The following is a 20,346-nucleotide window of genomic DNA, read 5'->3' as shown; positions in this document are numbered from 1 at the left end:
GCCTGGTGGAGGGAACAGGGGGCTGTCCTTACTAGCTCATTGAGATCTTGTACCTACTCATTTACTCTCAGACCCTAAGGCCCTGTATCTTAACAATGGTCTGTGCCTTTGTGTGAGGCAGCTGAGCAATTGGCCACCTTTTCCTGGACACCTCCTCCCAGTCTGTTCAATTCCATTCATCTCAGCTCAACAAGTATTGATTGAATGTTCTTGTGAGTTGTATGATACTAGCTGAGGGTGCTGTGGCTGGGAGGCAGGAGGTGGGGGGGGGGGTTGGGTAGAGTGTGGGGGATGTGGTAGTTAAGGAGGAGGATGGGAGGCGACTAGGATAAGAAATTAAGGCCTGTGAGTTTCCCTGGGATTGAGGAGATGGAATCTTTAGAAGTCTACGTGTGTCATGTGGTGGAGGCTTCCCAGGTGGTGCAGTGGTAGGGACTCCACCAGTCAGTGCAGGAGACGCAGGAGAGAAGGGTTCAGTCCCTGGGTCAGGAGGATCGCCTGGAGGGGGACATGGCAACCCACTCCAGTATTCTTGCCTGAAAAATCCCTTGGACAGAGGAGCCTCGTAGACCACTGTCTGTGGGGTCTCAAATAGGCAGACAAGACTTAGCAACAGAGAATGCACACGGGCCACATGGTACTGACTGTACAGCAAAGAGAGGAGGAAGACTTTGGGAAGGAAGAGGCTCAAACCACGACACGTACAGACAGGTAGTAGAAAACAGCAGAAAGAGTATGATATCGGGGACATGAGATCAGGAAAGGGGAACAGTACCTACAAACATAAGAACAGGGTGAGGTGTGTCTTCGAGAGGATGCTGAGAAATTGGGCCGGGTTATATGGATGATGAGCGTTCTCAGCCTGCCAGGCTCTCTTTCTCTCTCTCTTTCTTTTTTTTTTTGGTTGTAATGACTGGATGTGGTTATCTCTGCAGGCGAAGATGTAAAGGTTTGTTCTGGGGCTTTTCGGGAACCTGAGAATAACAGTTCTTTCTGTACTTGTCCATCATCCTGCCGCCTTTCCCAGAGAGTGTAGGGAAATGGGACAAACTTGGTGGGAGCTAATTTTTAAATTTTTTCTTTTTTAAAAGGATTAAGGCTGTACTTTAAAAAATTGTAATTGTATTTATTTATTTGTTTATTTTTGGCTGTGCCGGATCTTCATTGCTGTGTGGGCTTTTGTCTAGCTGCAGTGAGCGGGGGCCTACTCTCTAGTTGTGGGGTGCGGGCTTCTCATTGCAGAGCACAGAGCTCTAGGGCGTGTAGACTTCAGTAGCTGCGGTTCCCGGGCTCCAGAGCACAGGCTCAGTAGTTGTGGTACATGGGCTTCGTTGCTCCACAGCATTTGGGACCTGCTCAGATCAGGGATCAAACCAGTGCCTCCCACATTTGCAGGCAGATTCTCTGTCGCTGAGCCACCCAGGAAGCCTGATGGGAGCTAATCTTGAACTCAAATAGTTCATCCCGGTTTGTCAGCTTCCCCTCAAATGTGAGAGACCCTAAAAGACCCTGAGATTCTGCCATGTGTACTGAGGACAGTCTTACATTGGTAGTCAGGGTGGGGATAGGGTGGATTTGGTTATTTTAGGAAGATGTAGTGTCTTGGTTTTGAGATGTCTCTCTTGGTTTTGAGTTCTCTGAAGGTGCAGTACAGGAAATTTCCTGGCAGTCCAGCGATTTCACTGCAGAGGGCACAGGTTTGATCCCTGGTCAGGGAACTAAGATTCTCTAAGCCTGCCCCCGCACTCCAAAAAAAAGGGTTCCGTGGAATCTTCATTTTTGTTGGAGCAGGGGACAAACTTTTATTTATTTTTTAAAGTATTCATATTTCTTTATTTATTTGGGTGCAGTGAGCAACCTCACTTTCACTTTTCACTTTCATGCTTTGGAGAAAGAAATGGCAACCCACTCCAGTGTTCTTGCCGGGAGAATCCCAGGGACGGCAGAGCCTGGTGAGCTGTCGTCTATGGGGTTGCACAGAGTCGGACACGGCTGAAGCGACTTAGCAGCAGCAGCAGCAGCAGCAGCAGGTCTTGGCTTCGGCAAACGGGATCCTTGATCTCTGCTGTGAGATGCTGGATCTTTAGTCGCAGCATCCCAGCTCTTATTGTGTCACAAGACCCGGTTCTGGGGTCCAGTTCCCCACCCAGGGTTTGAACCCCTGACCCTTTCATCTGAAGCATGGAGTCTTAGCCACTGGATCACTGGGGAAGTCCCAGGGAATATACTTTTAAATCAGGAAGGGTTTTCACCTTCTAGGAATAGTTTAAAAACTGGCAGTTGTTTTCTGTGGTGACTTGCTGGGTTAGAAGAATGTTGGTATATATGTAGAAAAAGGCAATCTCTGGATTCAAACCTAGATTTGTCAGACTCCAGTCTCTACTCTTAACTGCTGTGGAACTGCCTCCTGTTGGAATCTGTCTCAATTGTGGCTAAAACAAAAGCCCATTTGTTTTAGGCCTTAAAAGTAGAAGGTTTCTGGGAAAGAAAAGAAGCAGTCAAGTGAATGAGTGATTGTAGATGGCCAGGATGGTTCCCTGAGAAGGAATTGGCGTTTAGAGGCAATAGGGCCCAAAGAGCGTTGGATCTCATACCAGGAGAAAGGGAAGTGTACGTTGCTCGGTCGTGTCTGACTCTTCATGACCCCATGGACTGTAGCCTGTCAGGCTCCTCTGTCCTTGGGGTTCTCCAGGCAAGAATACTAAAGTAGGATGCCTTTCCCTTCTGCAGGGAATCTTCCCACCCCAGCTCAAGGCCAAGTCTCCCACATTGCAGGCAGAGTCTTTACCATCTGAGCCACCAGGGAAGCCCCATGTCAGGAGACCTGGGTTTAAATTTAAGTTCTGTCCTTTGTCAGCTGGGGAACCTTGCACAGTTCCTTTCATCTTTACTACCTGTAGACTGATGGCAGGTCTCAGAGTGATACGTATGGACGTGTTTTGTAAACGTCCCTTTGCTGTGCAAGGGGGAAGGAGTGTTGTCCTCTTCCTGTGAGTGGCTCACACAGAGGGGATGTGTGCTGCAGAGTATAGGTTACCCACGTGTCCTGGAGCAGCAACCCGGGGCTCCTCACACATTACAGGATTTGGAGATGCTGATGGGGAAGTGACCCAGCTCTGGCTCAGATAAGGGGATGAGCACAGCATGCCCTATAAGGCATCTTTCCTCTTCGTGATCCTCACCCCAGGTCTACCTCTCCACACCAAAGAAAAGACCCTTCGCAGGCCTTCGATGCCATTCTATCCCATATGGCACGAGGCTGAGAGGGCCTCAACTTGTGGAATTTTTTTTTTTTTTTTTTGGCTACACTGGGTCTTTGCTGTGGCACCTGGACTTCTCTAGTTGCAGCATGCAGGCTCCAGAGCGCATGGGCTTAGTTCCCTTGCAGTATGCTGGATCTTTGTTCCCCGACCAGGGGTTGAACCCACGTCCCCTGTTTTGGAAGGCAGATTCTTAACCACTGGACCACCAGGGAAGTCCCAGCTTGTGGGTTTTAACTGCACAAAGATAAAAATATAATCAGGAGACCTCTTTCCTCTTCTTTGGGGAGATAGGAGTAGAGAAAATGAAGTTAGCAAGGACCTTGGAGTACTCCAAGTCTAATTTTTTCTGGTTCATCTTTGTATTTTCACTGTCTAGCACTGTACTTGGCCTTTTGTTATGATCAATAGATGTTCATTGATGGATAAATTAATAACGAGTGAATGAATGATTACTTTTACTCTAGTCTTTATAATGAAAGTATCCTTATTCATGAGTCAGGGAAAATATCCTGCAGGAGATGAGTCCAGAACTGAGTTTTTTACTATATGATGGTTTTATTGAGACATAATCTTCTCCCCTAGTGGTGAAGAACCTGCCTGCCAATGCAAGAGACATAAGAGACACTGATTTGATCCCTGGGTGGAGAAGATCCCCTGGAGGAGGGCATGGCAACACACTCTAGTACTCTTGCCTGGAGAATCCCATAGACAGAGGAGCCTGGGGGCTATAGTCCATGTGGATGCAGAGTCAGACCCAACTGAAGTGACTTGGTACACACATAATCTACATGCCATACAATTCAGTCAGCTTTAAAGTACGCAATTCAGTGTATATTTTAGTATATTTACAAGCATGTGCAGTCATCACCCCAATTTTAGAACATTTTCATGACCTTGAAAAGAAACCCATACCCTTTATATATCACCTTCAATCCCCTTGTCCTCCATCCTCTCCCCTCCAGACTAGGCCATCACAAGTCTTTTCTATGCGGAGCTGAGTTTTGAATGGGAACCAGATGCCTCTTAGTGAAGACAGTTTGGATGTGTTGGCTTGAAGATGGGGATGGTCTTGATGAGGGATGTGGGAAAATGAGGGTAGTGATGTGATGGGCTGACAGACTATGATGTGTGCTGAAGAGTTTGAATTTCAATTAATCAGTCAGTCAACAAAGATGTATTGAGATCCTATGGACAGTGTGCTTTGTCTGCAGAGAGGATTCAACTCAATGGGGAGCCATTGTAGGTTCTGGAACCTGGGAGAGACATGCGCAGAGTGGTATCGGAGGCAGTGAATTCTTGCTGTTCTGTGTGAACCGAGTGTGAGGTGGAGGCTGGAGCCTTGCACAACTCTTCCAGCAGTTACTGTTACAGCTGGGGATTGTCATCTTGGCCACTGTTTGACATAAGGTGGCACAGGTTTTTGCTGGCCATGTTGCCCTTTGAGCTCTGTGAATAATGCAGTCTGAAGGTGATGGCTCTTAGAACTAGTACCCAATGTCTCCCCAGATCCTTTCGCCATAACTGGTTGTGGTGATTGTTTAAAACCCAAATTGAGAGATTTCCCTGGTGGCCAAGTGGATAAGAATCCACCCGCCAACGAAGGGGACACAGGTTCGATCCCTGGTCCGGGAAGGTCCCACATGCCCCAGAACAACTCAGCCCAGGCACCACAACTACTGAGCCTGCACTGAAGAGCCCAGGGACCATAATAAACAGTAACCCCCACTCGCGGCAACTAGAGAAAGCCCAAGAGCAGCAAAGAAGACCCAGCACAGTTAATAAATTATATAAATTAAATTAAAAAAACCCCCAAACCCAAATTGAGCACCAGAGTCCCTCTCACCTGCTGGAATACAGCAAGAGGTCAGAATTGGACAGAGATACAACTTTTCTGACAGCATCCTGATGTCATTCTGTGGAGGAGGGTGGGAGAGTGCCAAGGAGCGGGTGAGTAGGTGGGGCTGGCTGACTTCGGGCTATCTTTCTGGGGGACACAGAGCATCTCTCTGTCTCCCCAGGACATCCTCCTTAGTCCTACTTCTTGCACCGCTTTCCCTTGGCATTTCTGTCTCCTCTTCTCTGTGACGTAGCGACCCTGTCATGTCTTCTTCCTGGCTGCGCGTCTGATCTCAGGTGGTACCTCTCACTGACTCTGCAGGCCTGGCGGGCCTTGTTATCTGTCTGGTGCCAGCCTAGCTGACATGCGTGTTTGCAGGTAGAGATTACCCATCACTGGTGTATTTATTAACGTATCTGTTTTAAAACATTCATTTATTTATTTGGCTCCATCGGGTCTTAGTTGTGGCGTGTGGACCCTTTGTTGCACCTGGGCCCCCTGCGTTGTGAACGTGGAGTCCCGGCCATTGGACCACCTGGGAAGTCCCTCCTTGGTTTATTTATCTTGAGTCTTCATCCCCTTCCCCTGACCTTCAGAGGGAGTCTTGCTTCCAGTTTCAGCTCAGTTTCCACTCATCAGATTGCTCCCAGATGCCACACCCATCACCTCAGTGAGGACCCCGCCATATGGGAGAAGCACAGAGTGTGAGAAGGAGAGAATTCATGTCTTTCTTCACACAGAGCATCAAAGAGGAGACCTGTGATTTGTCAGCAGATAAAGTAATTGGTGCTGGATAAGGTTAAACTAAACCTCACCCAGACCATTAGTTCCTTGAGGGCAGGGACTGCATTTTACTCTCTGCTAAGTGCCTTAAATATGCATTTAATCCTCCCAACAAAGCCCCAGGTGGGTTATACAGCCAAGGAACCTGAAGTTCAGAGATTCGTTTGCTCTGGTCACACAGAAGCAGGGGTGAGATCTGAGTCATGTTCTTCCAATTCCAGAGACCTGTGCTCTTCACAGCTACACAGCACCGTCTCCCCAGGGCCTGGGAATGGTTGGCCCTTGCATATTTGAGATCCCATCCACGTGGAGGGGGTCTTCCTTGGTGGCTCAATAGTAAAGAATACACCTGCAGAGCAAGAGGTGCAGGACACATGTGTTCAATCCCTGAGTCAGAAATATCCCCTGTAGGAGAGCATGGCAACCCACTCCAGTATTCCTGCCTAGAGAATCCTGTGGACAGAGGAGCCTGGAGGGCTATGGCCCTGGGGTCGCAAAGACTCGATGCGACTGAAGTGACTTAGCACGCACACACGCACACACGTCACGTGCAGGGGGAGGTGGGAAGGAGGTTTGAAGGATGGATAGGATGCTGAGATGTGTGTAGGGCCAAGGGTTGGGCGTCAGCATGGGGTTATATGAGGGTGGTGCTACCTGGTATAGGTGAACTGCTCCGTGAGAAACAGCCAGCCTTGGGCTGTAGATGTGGTTTCCGGATTCAGACAATTTGCGGAAACTGAGAAGGTAGATCTAAGCCCTGTGGGCTGATTCACACTGGCCAGTTTCCTCCGTGGCAGTTGATATCTTGACAATTTCCGTGGTGGTTATACACTCAGGGGGTGCCAGTTCCATATAAGGGGAGAGACTGGGATTTCCATGGGGTAGATTAACAGGTGATAATTCTGCCTGGCTTGGTTAGTCTCTCCCAGCAGCACCAGTTGCTATGCTGGTCACTGATCATTGCTTCTAGGGTAACTCTGGAGTTTTCCTTAAGGCACTCAAAGGGCAGAGGTGCCAGTGGGGAATTTCCTTCCTGACTCCAATGAGTGAGCCACTAGGCCCTGAAGCAGGTGTTCAGATACAGAGCCAAGCTGATCCGAGAGCCTGGGGGGTGATTGCAGGCTTGCTGTATGTATCAGAGCTTTACGATGTCTGCAGGCTTTTCCTGGAGCCACTGGCCTCTTGGGGTGCGTTTCTCTGAAGCCCAGATTGGTGTGGTGACTTGCCAAGGGGCAGTTGGTACCTCGTGTGAAGAGAGATACTTTTCAGCATGGGAGGAGGTTAATGAACCCTTGTCCTGTGACTTTGGAGCCTGAGGAACCTTTTTTCTCTCAGAGGAGATGGTGAGGGTTCTCAGGGATGAAGGACACAGGGTGGAAAATGGAATGTGGAAGGAAGGCAGGATGGGAGAGGCTTCAAGCTGGTGCACAGCGATGTCAGGCCTGGCCCACCCCCACCCCCACCCCGTGCCCCTTGGACACAGGGTGGATAGCTGCATGCCACTTCCTGGGAGAAGTCCTGGTGGCTCAGTGGTGAAGAATCTGCCTGCCCATCCAGGAGACATGGGTTCGATCCCCGGTCCAGGAAGATCCCACATGCCTCAGAGCAACTAAGCCTGGGCGCCACAACTCTTGAGCCTGTGCTCTGGAGCCCAGGAGCAGCACCTGCTGAAGCCCGAGTGCCAGAGCTCCTGCCCTGCAACTAAAGAAGCCACCGAGATGGGAAGCCCACACCCGGCAAGCCCCTGCTTGTCACAAAGAGAAAAGCTCATGCAGCAACTAAGACCTAGCACAGCCAAAAATAAATAGATAAATATTTTGGGAAAAAAAGAAAGTCCCAGTGTCAGATATTCTCCCCTGTTTTCAGACCCTGGGCCCAGATTTTCAGTCCTGATAATCTGATCAAAATCATCGCCAGGAAGATGAGGCTGTGCTTTCGCTATGACCAGTGGTAAAGAGGAGACGGGGGTGGAAACCCATGGCTTTTTCATTTGAGGCCCTGATACATCTTTTGGGTCAGATGGTTGTGAAGCGCTTTCTTCTGCGTCCTTTGCACGTACTCTAACTGGCTCTGGTTTTCCACCCTGATTTTGCAAATGAGATAAAGAAATCTGGTGATTAGGCGCATCTCAGTGGCAGATCTGGGTTACAGCCTGGAACTCAGGCCTCTGACTTTAACCTCTAAAGTTTGGGCTACTTTCTATCTGTCACGTCTCTGGAACTTCTTCCAGCCTGGTGCCTCCTTCCTCCATGCTCTGACCACAGAGATTTTTTGCTCTTTCTGTTTTTGGTTCACAGGTTTAGTCAGGAAATGAGGGGGCTGAGTGAGGGGACTGAAAAAAATAATCCACAACCTACTTGGTTTTTCCCTTTTTTTTTTGCCACTATGCAGAAATAATTTGCCTTGGGGCCCCATTTGGGCAGGGGTGAGTGTGTTAACCCTTTATTGTTTGTTCCAGCAACTCAGGAAATACAGAATGACAATGGACAGTTAGTTTAGCAATACATTTTTGAATCTAAGCATCTTACAGCTTGTTCTCTTAAAAGGAGTTTTTTTCATTGTTAAAGTCAACGAGGGACTTTCCTGGTGGTCCAGTGGCTAAGAATCTGCCAACGCAGAAGGCACAGGTTCAAGTCCCAATCCCGGAAGATTCCACAAGCTGTGGGGCAGCTGTGCGCCACAACCACTGAAGCCCACATGCTCTAGAAACGAGCCACTGCAACTAGAGAAAGCCCACGCACAGCAACGAAGACCCAGCACAACCAAAATTAAGTAAACAAAATATAGAACTCAGCGAGGGACTTCCCTGGTGGTCCAGTGGTTAAGACTTCATGCTCCCAATGTATGGAGGAACTAACATCCCACATGCCGCATGGTTTGACCAAAAGATTGAAAGAAAAAGTCAGTGATGATTGTGTGTAGTCAAATAGCTAGTTAATATAAAACTTTTGGATAGTAGGGAAAAGGAAAAGAGCTCATCATTTTATTAATACTATGCTAAACCAACCAGTAGTAGTATGCTTGGCATATTATTTCCCAGTATTTTTTTCTCATTCATAGTTTCTTTTTTAAAAAATTTTATTTATTTTATCCTTGACTGTGCTGGGTCCTTGTTGTGGTACGTGGGCTCTTCACTGTGGCTTGTGTGCTCAGCTGCCCCAAGGCATGTGGGATCTTAGTTCCCCAACCAGGGATCAAACCCACATCTCCTGCATTGGAAGGCGGATTCCCAACCACTGGACCACGAGGAAGTTCTCAGAGTTTCTTTGTAACTGAGAGACTTTTCTTTTTCACCAGCTCTTCTATATCTTGTACCGGTGAAAGGTTAAGGGAAGACATAAACCCATAGGTCAAGGACAAGTAAGTCTGTGAAATGAGGAAAAAAGAATTTCTGAAGCATTGTTTCTGGAGGAGTCATCAGGATGAGATATTTCTCTGAAGTGGGGGGATGTGAGCCCTCTCATCAAAAAGATGCTGTTTAATCTTATCCTCCTGTTCTGCATGACCCAAGCTTGGTGTGACTGCCAGTCTGACTCCTCCAAGCAGTCTGCCTTGGTTCGGCAACCATTTGTTTCCCAGCTGGGTCATTATACTCCGGAGCTCTTCCTGACCTTTCTGTGATTCTCAAGATTGGATGGAATAGCTGTAATAAAGGTTACACTGAACAGGGTGGAGCTTCTCCAGAGAACAGTTTGCCCTTGGCTTGGTTGATACCATGCCTTTTCCCTGTGTCTACAGTGAGGCACATCTTCCTGGCATATGAAGATCCCATTAGAAAAAAAAAAAAAAATAGCCCCAGGAAGGAGGATTGTACCACCTTTTCTCTCTTGGTTACTTCTTTCTGTGTTTTTGAGCCCAAGATCTAACTGAAATCCTCCATGGTATAAATCAAACATGTTCTCTCTTGTTTTGTCCTCAGGGAAGGTGAGAAGACTATCTGGTCAGTGTCCTTTGAAAATATTCTTTCAGAGACTTATTATTAGCAACTCGGGCTGTTGCTTCCAGATTCTAGGAGAAGCTTGGTTTGCACTACCAGTGACTTGGTCCTCACTGGTTCTCCAGTGGGGGCTGTGGGACCCTGCAGGTGCAGTGGGGGGACTGGTGGCCACACGTGTTAAAAGACAGAGCTGGAATCAGATGGAACAAGGCAGGAAGTGGCCGGCCCATTCAGAAAGTTCTTAGGAACACTGGACAGTTCTCCAAAGTGCCTTCTCCATGCCTGGACTGCTTCCCAAAGTGCCTCTGTTTGTCGACACCAGAGAGTTCAGGCTGAAAATGTAGATAATTCAGGAGAAGTCATTCTCAAGTTCAACAAACACTTTTGGACACTTGCAGAGAATCAGCTGCTGTCCTGTATGCTTGGGGACACAGAGATGGGGACAAGTGGCCCTTCCTTGAGGAGTTCATAGCCTTTGGGGGAGACCAATGTGCAAAAAATAATTTCAGTAGCATATGGAATTCTGACTAAAACATAAAAAGTAGGTCTGCGGAAAAGACTTGCTGGGAGGGAGAAGGGAGGAGGGTCCTGGGACTTAGATTTCACTCCTGCTTAGACTTTCCTCGCACTCAGCTGCCACCTGTTAGTACCTGCAGCTCTGGTTCTCCTTCTCTGTCAGAGAATCTAGTCTTCATGGTGGGTGGGATTTGTTCATTTATCTCTTTTTAAAAAATATTTATTTGCTTATATGGTTGCATCCGATCTTAGCTGTAACAGGTGGAATCTTTGTTGAGTCAGGCAGGATATTTTGTCGCAGTGCACAGGCTCAGTAGTTGTGGCGCATGGACTCCAGAGTTCATGGGCTCAGTAGTTGCCTCGTGGCATGTGGGATCTTAGTTTCCTGACCGGGATCAAACCCTTATCCTCTGCATTGCAAAGTGGATTCTTAACCACTGGACCACCAGGGAAGTCTCCAGTCCCTTCAACTTTGAGCAGACTGTGAAGGTCCAAGGCCAGGAGGCTGGTCAGTGGCAGAGATAGCTCTAGAAGAGATCTGCAACCTTACTGTGTGATCCCCCCATTCCGTGTCCCAAGGAGCTCATCTTTGCCCAGGATGGAGCCATATCTTCATCAGTGAACCCAGGAAGCTCTGGCAGGCCTTGTCTGTTGTTAGGGGCAGGATGATGGTTCGTCCTAGACGAATGCCCTCACTCTCATCAGTCCAAGGGATTGTCTGAGGCACCATGGGGGTGGAGGCTCTGCTTTCATTTTTATTTTTTTACTGTGTAAGCCTGGACAGGTTACTTAGTCTCTCTGGGCCTCAGTGTCTTTTCTTGTTTGTAATACGGAGTTGTGAGACAGAATTAAGTACACGTGACTGAAGAATCATGCTGTTTTTGTCATTAGTTAATAACACAGATTTCTTTGGTGGTTTGTGAGGGTTCTGAGTCTGCTCCTCTGGTTAGGGTAAGCTGGAATAGCGGTTTGTTGTTTCTTTGATGAGATGTCACTTTTCTGATCTATTATTAATCGGTGCTGAAAATGAGTTTATAATTTTATAATTTGTGTCTGCTCTTGGCTGTCTCGTCTCTTCGGTGTTGGTCTGCTTAAGGTTTTCAATCTAAGGTTTTATTTTTCCTTCTCTATCTCCCCTCACTCTCCCACCTCTCTCCTCCTCCTAAATCTACATACTATCCTTGGGCTGTTTCATTCACTCTTTTGAATTTAGTTATTCCCTGATGATGAGCAGTCTCACATACACATCTCAGACCTCATTTCTTTCCTGAGCCTGAGGCTCAGCCCTTCAACTGGCTGATGGACATGTCCATTGGAATGTTCTTCAAAGCAGTCCATAACTTCACTCTCCATTTCTCCCTCCAAACCAGTTCCCCTCTGTTCCTTGTGGTGGGCGTTGGGACCCTTCAGTCTCACCAGGTTTCCTTCCCTGGAAGGAAGTCTGTCTTCTCACCTCTGCCACTGTTGCAGCTCCCTGGGCCACCACCATCTCTCACGTATATTTTTCAGGCATCTGCAGCCAGAGTGGTCCTCATGACTGCACTTCTGCTCCCCTTCCTGCTTCCTTCATTGCCACTCCCAGTCCTCGGCCTCCGGCCAGAGTAACCATTCAGTGCCACGGATGAGATCGTCCTTTCATTTCCTGTTTATTTATTTATTTATTTGGTTGCATCAGCTCTTAGTTGCGTCACACGGATCTTTGGTTGAGGTGTGTGAACTTCCTGGTTGTGGTGCACGGGCTTAGTTGCTCCAGGGCATGTGGGATCTTCGTTTCCTGACCAGGGATCGAACCCTTGTCCCCTGCATGGCCGGGAAGATTCTTAACCACTGGACCACCAGGGAAGTCCCAGGGATGCTTCCTTTTATTTCCAGGTCTTCACAGACATCGTTCCTCCACACGGAATTCCTCCTTTGTAACACTGACTTGCTTGGCTGTCTTGCCCTTCATCTCCTTTGTATCTTCGCTCGGTTACCCTCTCCTCTGGCAAGTATTTCCTGACTGGGGTATTTATTACAAATCTGTGTTCTTAAGTTGTGACTGTTTGGTCTCATTGTATCCTTCACTGGATCAGAAGCTATGAAGGTTGAGTTAATTTTGTTCAGTGCTCGTTTTATTCAGTACTGCTAAACTCTTTGCATGGATCCTAGTAGGAGCCCAGTAAACGTACACTTATACAGTGAATAGTCAAATGGATGAAGAGCTGTAAGGAAATTTGATTTTCATGAAATTCTATTGGAAATCGTGTTATAAAGTAAGAAGTCCTCTTGGAATTGAATAATTATGCCCTTGTATGCCATTTATGTAAATCTGGATCACTGCGTGTGGTTGGTCTGTTTTAAGCCTGTTAATTTCTTTCACGGTTTTTCCTTTGTGCTGTGCCTTCCCTCAGACTGTGAGTGCTCACAGACCAGACACGGCTGCTGTTGTAAGTGTGGTCTCTATTCCAGGAGACAAGCTTGGCATCATGAGGCGGAGAGTGGTTGACCGCTCCCAAAACAAGGCTCCGGAGTGCAAGGGCACTTCGGGAACAGTGCTTTGGCTTGTGGTCAGCCTGGGGCCCAGGTAGTGACTAGCCTTTTCCCACTGAGGACCTATGGCAGCTTTGAAGGCTATTTTTATATTTGGATCTGTGATTGCCATGATAACACTCCTTTTCCTAGTTTTCTCTGAGTCTTCTAATTCCAGGTCGGGACAACAGTTGTTCCACTTGCAGGAGAGAAGGATTTTGCAATTGATGCACCCTTCCTGCTACCCCTTTTTCCTCCCTACTTAATCCAGTCAGTGTTTATTGAACACGTAAGACATGCCAAGTACTGTTCTAGACACCAGAAACAAGAGAGGACAAAACAGTTTCTGCCCTAGCAGAGTATGCGTCCTAGGGAGGGGAGAGAGAGAGAGACGATAAGCATGTGTTTGTTAACAGTGTTGATCCCTATTTATTATTGTTATTTAATTATTTATTTTTGGCTGTGCTGAGTTGTCATTGCTGCTTCCAGGTTTTCTCTAGCTGCGGCGAGCAGAGTCTGTTCTAGTTGCATGGGCTTCTCATTGCTGTGGCTTCTCTAGCTGCAGAGTACAGGCTCTTGGGTGCGCGGGATTCAGTAGTTGCAGCACGTGGGCTCAGTGGTTGCCACTTGAGAGGGGTCTAGAGCGTGGGCTCAGTACTTGTGATGCATGGGCTCAGTGGCTCCATGGCAAGTGAAATCCTTCCAGACCAGGGATCAAACCCATGACGCCTGCATTGGCAGGCGGATTCTTAACCACTGGACCACCGTGTGGAAGAATCTGTGTGTTTTCTAAAACTGGAAAATCAGGAGCTGTGAAAGGAGTGTCTTCCACCCCACTCTGGAGAGAGAGGATGGGGTTGAGCTGGGACCCGACTCCCCTCCCTGTGATAGTGCAACTTCACTCAGTTCTAGAACGCGGATGCACCGCTGCTCTGACCTCCCTCAAGACCTCGGGAGACATGCTGTGAAGCTGGGCCTCTCTCTGCAGCTGTCAGGGGCCAGAGCAGTTGTTCTCCGGGTGTTTTGCTTCTTTCCTCCTCTTAGCGTTAATGGAAGCCAAGAGCCAAAGGGCTGCCAATACACATGGCCCTTCTGTTTAATTTTTTTATATCACAACGTTTATTATGTGAATTTTTTACAATACAAACAAAAAAGTACAGAATTGCAATATATGAATACAGCTAAATGCAGAATGGCGATGTATTTTTCTTTTCAAGAGGCCATGATTCCCATTTCTAGTAAAATAAAAGAGACTGCACATAGGTAGAAATAGGTTGGTTGTTAGCTTCACAGTTTTGCCTAGGAACGATCTATATATGCATTTCCCCCCTGCTACTTACCATAAAGTGTAAAAAGGGAATTAAAGGAAAGTTTCCCTGTTGGTTCCTGTCATATGGAAGATGCTATATTCTATTTTTTAGCAGGGCCAATAAAACACATGGCCCTTCTTTATGCCAAGTCCTGACAGCCTTGAAAACAGGTCGGGAATGCCGTTGATTGGGGCACCCTAGAATGTGGATTCTTGAACTGGGAGCTGGGGAGGAGAGTGGTGCAGAGGAAAGAAGGGGTGCTGATGCCTGCTGTTGGGAGATTCCGGTCAGAGTGGCAGAGACAGTGGTACCCACTTGGATATGAAGGAACACAGTGCTCGTCATAGTGATGTAATCATCTCTTAATCTGGAGGAGCATTTGATCCTTTTCAGTGTGATTTACAAGGCCCTGGGCTCTGGAAGGTGGCACAGGATATAATTATTCTTTGTATTTGCTGCACCTGCTATGGTGCCTGGCACACACCGAGCCTTTCAGTAATATGCTTTTGGCATGACAACCTACCACTTCATTTGTCCCCACATTCTATGGGATGGATGTAACGAGTATGCCCACTTGGAAGGGAATTGAAGCTCTGAAACGTGCTCACGTCCGTACAACTGAGTAATGATGGAAACCTGACTCAGAAAGGTTGTGTCCCGGCACCTTTAATTCAGGCCTTTTTCTGTATTGTACTAACATAAGTGCATCTGGCACTGTACCCAGGCTGATGTTCACGTGCTGACAGTGTGGGTCAGCAGACACAACTGAGCGACTCACACACACATTAAACCTTCTTTAGGCTGGCACAGTGAGAAGACCAAATTCTACAAAAATCTGACCGCTTGGCTGCAGCGTACCTGCCACTGAGCTCTGATTGGCCTCTGCCCTTGAAGGGTTCAGTCTAGTATATTTATTATTCATCCCCTCATTTGTTCAACAGCAGGGTTTAATTGGGCGTCTGTTAGGCAGTCAGTGCCAATCATAGAAATAAAGGTAGAATTTTAAAATGTGACTGATGCCTCCACAGAGGGGACAGCAGAAGCTGTTCCATTGTTAGTCCTGGTTATTGGCCAGCCCTTTCTGTGAAGGACGTCCTCTCTGTGGACAGTCTTCCTGAGGAAGTGGGGTTGGATGGATGTTTTATTTTAGGAGAGCAGAAGCAGTTTCCTCTCAGCGAAGGACCTAGCTCATTTATCTCAGAGTAGGCGAAGGTGGCCTGTGTTTTGTTGGCTGGAGAATTCTGGCTATGGACATGGGGTAACCAGGGGTTTTTCTGCTCTTCCCTGTTTGTACTGGACGTGGAACCACTGATGCTTTGGTTTCTACAGCAGACGGTGGGCACGGAAAACTAAAAATTCTGTTTCTCACAAACATCATTGATGCAATGATTCACAACTTAGGCATTTGGGACTTAATTAACTATGCGTTTTTCTCCCTTATAGCCACAGAGAATCTGGAGTCCTAGAGCCTCTTCCTCCTATTTTCCACTAGATTAAGGCCCCTGTGGGTGACAGGTGCTGTTAAGTCACTTTCACTTCTTAATCACTTCAGTTGTGTCCTTAGTATTTCTTACTAAGAAATAGTTGGCACAATGCAGGAAACTGCAAACCTCACTCCTCCAGGTTAAGTGGATCAGCACTGGAGGACGAATGAATGACTGACCCTTTAAAAATAAATGTATGTTTAATAGATATAAATATTATGTATGTATGTATGTATGTATACACAGGGGCTTCCCTGGTGGCTTAGTGGTAAAAAACAAAAAAAACAAAAAAAACAAAAAAAAACAAAAAACCCACCTGCCAATGTAGGAAACGGGTTCAGTCTTGGGGTTGGGAAGATCCCCTGGAGAAGGAAATGGCAACCTGTTCTAGTATTCTTGCCTGGGAAAATCCCATGGACAGAGGAGCCTGGTGGGCTGCAGTCCATGGGGCCTCAAAAGAGCTGGACATGACTGAACAGCTCAATATATACATATACATATCATTTTAAATTTTACATATTATATAGTAGTAGTGTTAGTTGCTCAGTCATGTCTGACTCTTTGCAACCCCACGGACCACAGCCTGCCAGGCCCCTCTGTCCATGGGATTCTCCAGGCAAGAATGCTGGAGTGAGTTGCCATTTCCTTCTCCTGAAGATCTTCCTGACCCAGGGATTGAACCTGAGTCTCCTACATTGCAGGCAGATTCTTTACCATCTGAGCTACAGGGAAGTCCCTGTATATACATATAATTGTAAACCCCAACGGGTCCATGGCCTGTTTGGAACCAGGCTGCACAGCAGGAGGTGAGCAGTGAGTGAGCAAGTGAAGCTTCATCTGTATTTACAGCCTCTCCTCATCACTTACATTACACTTGGGGGCGTTAGATTCTCATAGGGGTGCAAACCAAAGTGAGATTACAGAGTAGACTGGACATCAGCAATACACTTTGGGTGTTACTGTCTCCCATCACCCCCAGATGGACCGTCTAGTTGCAGGAAACAAACTCAGGACTCCCACTGATTTTCATTGTGGTGAGTTATATAAAAAAGGCTGAGCACTGAAGAATTGTTGCTTTCAAACGGTGGTGCTGGAGAAGACTCTTGAGTCCCTTGGACTGCAAGGAGATCAAATCATTCAATCAAAAAGGAAATCAATGCTGAATATTCACTGGAAGAACTGATGCTGAAACTGAAGCTCCAATATTCTGACTACCTGATGCAAGGAGCCAACTCATAAGAAGAGACCCTGATGCTGGGAAACATTGAAGGTGGGAGAAGGGGGTGACAGGATGAGATGGTTGGATAGCATCACTGACTCAATAGACATGAGTTTGCGAAAACTCCAGGAGATAGTGAAGGACAGGGAAGCCTGGCATGCTTCAGTCCATGGGGTCATAAAGAGTCAGACACTTAGTGACTGGACAACAAATTTCACAATATAATAATGACAGAAGTCAAATGCACCATAAATGTAATGTACTCGAATCATCCTGAAACCATCCCCCTCCCCCGTTCTTGGAAAAATTGTCTTCCACGAAACCGGTCTCTGGTGCCAAGAAAGTTGGGGACCGCTGCCCTAGACCAAGTGAGGTCCTCATTGGCTGTGGGATGGTGACTCAGCTCTAACCAGCAAAACAAAAAAAAATTTGATTTGCCTATTGAATACTATCTTTGCCTTGATGTCAGCATTCAAGTTAGTTCCATCCACCTCAGAGAGACTTAGAGACTTGGCCTGCCCTGTTCTGAATGAGGGCAGGTAAGCCCACCTGCAGCTGAGTGATGGTGTATCTGGTGGTGGCCACTGATTGTGAATTAGAGAGTGATGGGGGCAGCTGAGGAAGAGCAAGTGTCAGCTCTTTGCAAAACACTGTCGCTAACTTCCCAGGCCTATACTGTTTCTCTCAGTGTCTACACAAATGGCTTTCCCTTTGACTTTTATCCCCGTAGTAATTTCCAGCCTGCTTCCATGGGGTAAAATTCCAGCCCACAGCAAGTTGTCTTCTCTCAGATTGCTCTGTGTCATGAGTTTCCTCCTCTATAAATGGAGGATCCTGGTAATACCCACCTTATAGGTTGGTTTGAGGATGAACTAAGAAAGGTAAAGCATCTCTCTGTGCATAGTACATGCTCACTTTCTGATTATTTTCTCATTATCTCCCTCCCCTTTCGTTTCCGGGGAAAGAGGTGTTTTCCTATTGGCGTCCTTTGGGGCCAACTTTATCTGATATGAAGGACAGGCCCTGGGACTTGTGGTTGTTCGTCATTGTGGCATCTTTGCTGAGTCACTTGGGGTTGGTGGACCTGGAAAATATAGTGAGTGGTCCAGAAGGTGATTAGGGCTGTTGTGTGATCGGTTAGGGCAGCCTGTCCTGTGTCAGTACTTCCCGATAGCTTCTGAAACCTGATCCCCTTTCTCATAGGAGAGGGAGGGGACTGAGGAGCCAGCCCCGAAGGTGTTGTGTGTGTTTTTCCCAGCACTGAATTTCCTGTGATGTGGCTTCGTGAACCTGTGATTTCAGCTTAATCAGTGCTGCCATAGGGCTCGGCTGGAGGACTCTAGATGATGGAGGGCAGGGTTGTCTTCTGAGTTTGAGATGAGTGACAGTCTTTGATATGAAGTATAATAAGGAGAGAAGATGCTTTTGGTGCTAGGGAGACGATGCAGAGAGAAAACTCTTAGCAAAATGAGAAGAACGTGTAAGAAGGAGCCAAGGTAAGATTTAAAGACAGTTTTTAAAAGAGATTTGGAGTGAGTGGGGAGATACAGTATATGGGGCATAAGATAGGCGCAAGGATGGATTGTACAACACGGGGAATGCAGCCAATATTTTGTAATAATTGTAAATGGAAGGTAACCTTTAAAAATTACATAAAAAGCAAAAAAAAATTAATTAAAAAAGATACGAGGCGTTTGTGAGATTAGAATTGGTTTTGTGTGTATCCTGTGGTGCTTGTGCCGTCTTTCATGAGACTTATTTATGGAACTTGTATTTTGAGAAACACTGTCATTTGTTATATCTGAATGTTTTATGAGCACTTAATCTTATATTCGTAGGAATATTGAGATCTGTTTTGTCCTCATCAACAACAATGGTAAATATTGTTTGAATATGTACCGTGTAAGAGAGATGTTTAATATTTAGGAAGGTATGAAAGCAAACGTTTACGTCTGATCTGTTAAATTTTGTCACTTAATAGTGATGTGACCTGGACGTATTTTTTTTCCTTTTTTGAGACTTCTCACCACTCAGCTTTATTATCTTCATAATATTTTCACTTTTTAAATTGTCTCATTTTTTTAAATTTGTCTCTTTGTTGATGATCTGTATTCCATCTCAGCATCCCTGCTGCTGAACCATTAGAATCTAAGGTGTTCAGGAGCAGGGTTAGAACTGAACTGGGACTAATACTCTACAGGAGCACACAGAGCCCATGTTTTATGGAACAAACAGCGGTTAGTAAGTTAATCCTCATGGTGAGTGAGAACACCGAAGGGTGAAGAAAAAAAGTAAAATACCTCCTGTTCACCCCAGGAGTGTATATTCTCAGACTTGAAGGGCAGCTGTGGGCAGAACTCTGCTCTTAGGCCAACTGGAGTGTTATTTTTTGCAATGCTATTAGATAGCTCTGTGGCTTTATGCGCGTCTCTTAACTTCTTAGGCCTTTGGTTTCCTGTTCTGAAGGGGAAAGGAGGCGGCAAGATCATCTTTTTGGCCTCTACTTGCTGTAAGGATTGGCCCATGGTTTTATTAACAGAGTTATAGACGATGATAAAATGATAACCTGGAGACAGAGTGACAGTGAAGGGAAGCAGGGCTTAATAGAAGTCCGCAGAAGCGAGTCAGGATGACAGGTTTCTCTCTCCGCCTGTGAGTTGCTACTCCAGGCATCTGAGTGGCTCTGGTCCTCGGCTCCCTGCTATACAGCCCAGGCCGCCTCGCCCTCCTGGTTCAGTTCATGCAACACCCTTCTCTGCCACTCACTGAGCTTTCAAGTTGATTTCCCCTGCAGATTTCCTTCCTTACTTAAACCTTAGCCTCCTCTAGGGGATCTTCCCAACCCAGAGATCGAACCCACGTCTCCCACTTTGTAGGCGGATTCTTCACCGTCTGAACCACCAGGGAAGCCCAAGAATATTGGAGTGGGTAGCCTATCCCGTCTCTGGGGAATCTTCCCTATCCAAGAATTGAAATGGGGTCTCCTGCATTGCAGGCAGATTCTATGCCAGCTGAGCTACTAGGGTGGCCCAACCTTAGCTTCATTGCACGTTTAAGGCCAGAAGGTGGTCGCCCAACACAGCCAGCAAACCGAGGTTCAGAACAGTGATGCTCCTTGCTGTGTGTGCTGCCGAGTCAGGGAGCCAGAGCTGGACCCAGACTTCTGAGAACAGCTCCAGAGCTATTGCTGCAGTCTGTTGGCAGTGTCTTCCGTATGCTTTTATTTTTGACAGGTGAGTGTTTCTTTACACATGACTCCAAGATGAGTGTATGTGGATGCTCTAGAGAACCCAGTCAGGTGCTCTGAAGTCTTTTTATAATCCACTTTGGCAGTCATCCTGCTCTCACCCTTGCTGCAAGGATCACCGAAGATTTGCTACAGACTTACCTTACCTTCAGACTTCCCTGGTGGCTCAGGCGGTAAAGCGTCTGTCTACAGTGCGGGATACCTGGGTTCAATCCCTGGGTTGGGAAGATCCCCTGGAGAAG

At 46.9% G+C, this 20,346-nt stretch overlaps 1 protein-coding gene across 2 annotated transcripts in view; it reads left to right on the top strand.

Annotated features, from left to right (window-relative positions):
- GRAMD1B (GRAM domain containing 1B) overlaps window positions 1-20,346 on the top strand; it is a 202,848-nt gene that overhangs the window by 13,696 nt on the left and 168,806 nt on the right. The gene's annotated exons all lie outside the window — the stretch shown is intronic.

The sequence above is a fragment of the Capra hircus genome, chromosome 15, assembly GCF_001704415.2.
Source record: "Capra hircus breed San Clemente chromosome 15, ASM170441v1, whole genome shotgun sequence".
NCBI classification, from domain to species: Eukaryota; Metazoa; Chordata; class Mammalia; order Artiodactyla; family Bovidae; genus Capra; species Capra hircus.
Note: the sequence above shows the minus strand (reverse complement) of the source record. Positions and strands in the feature narration are given on the sequence as shown.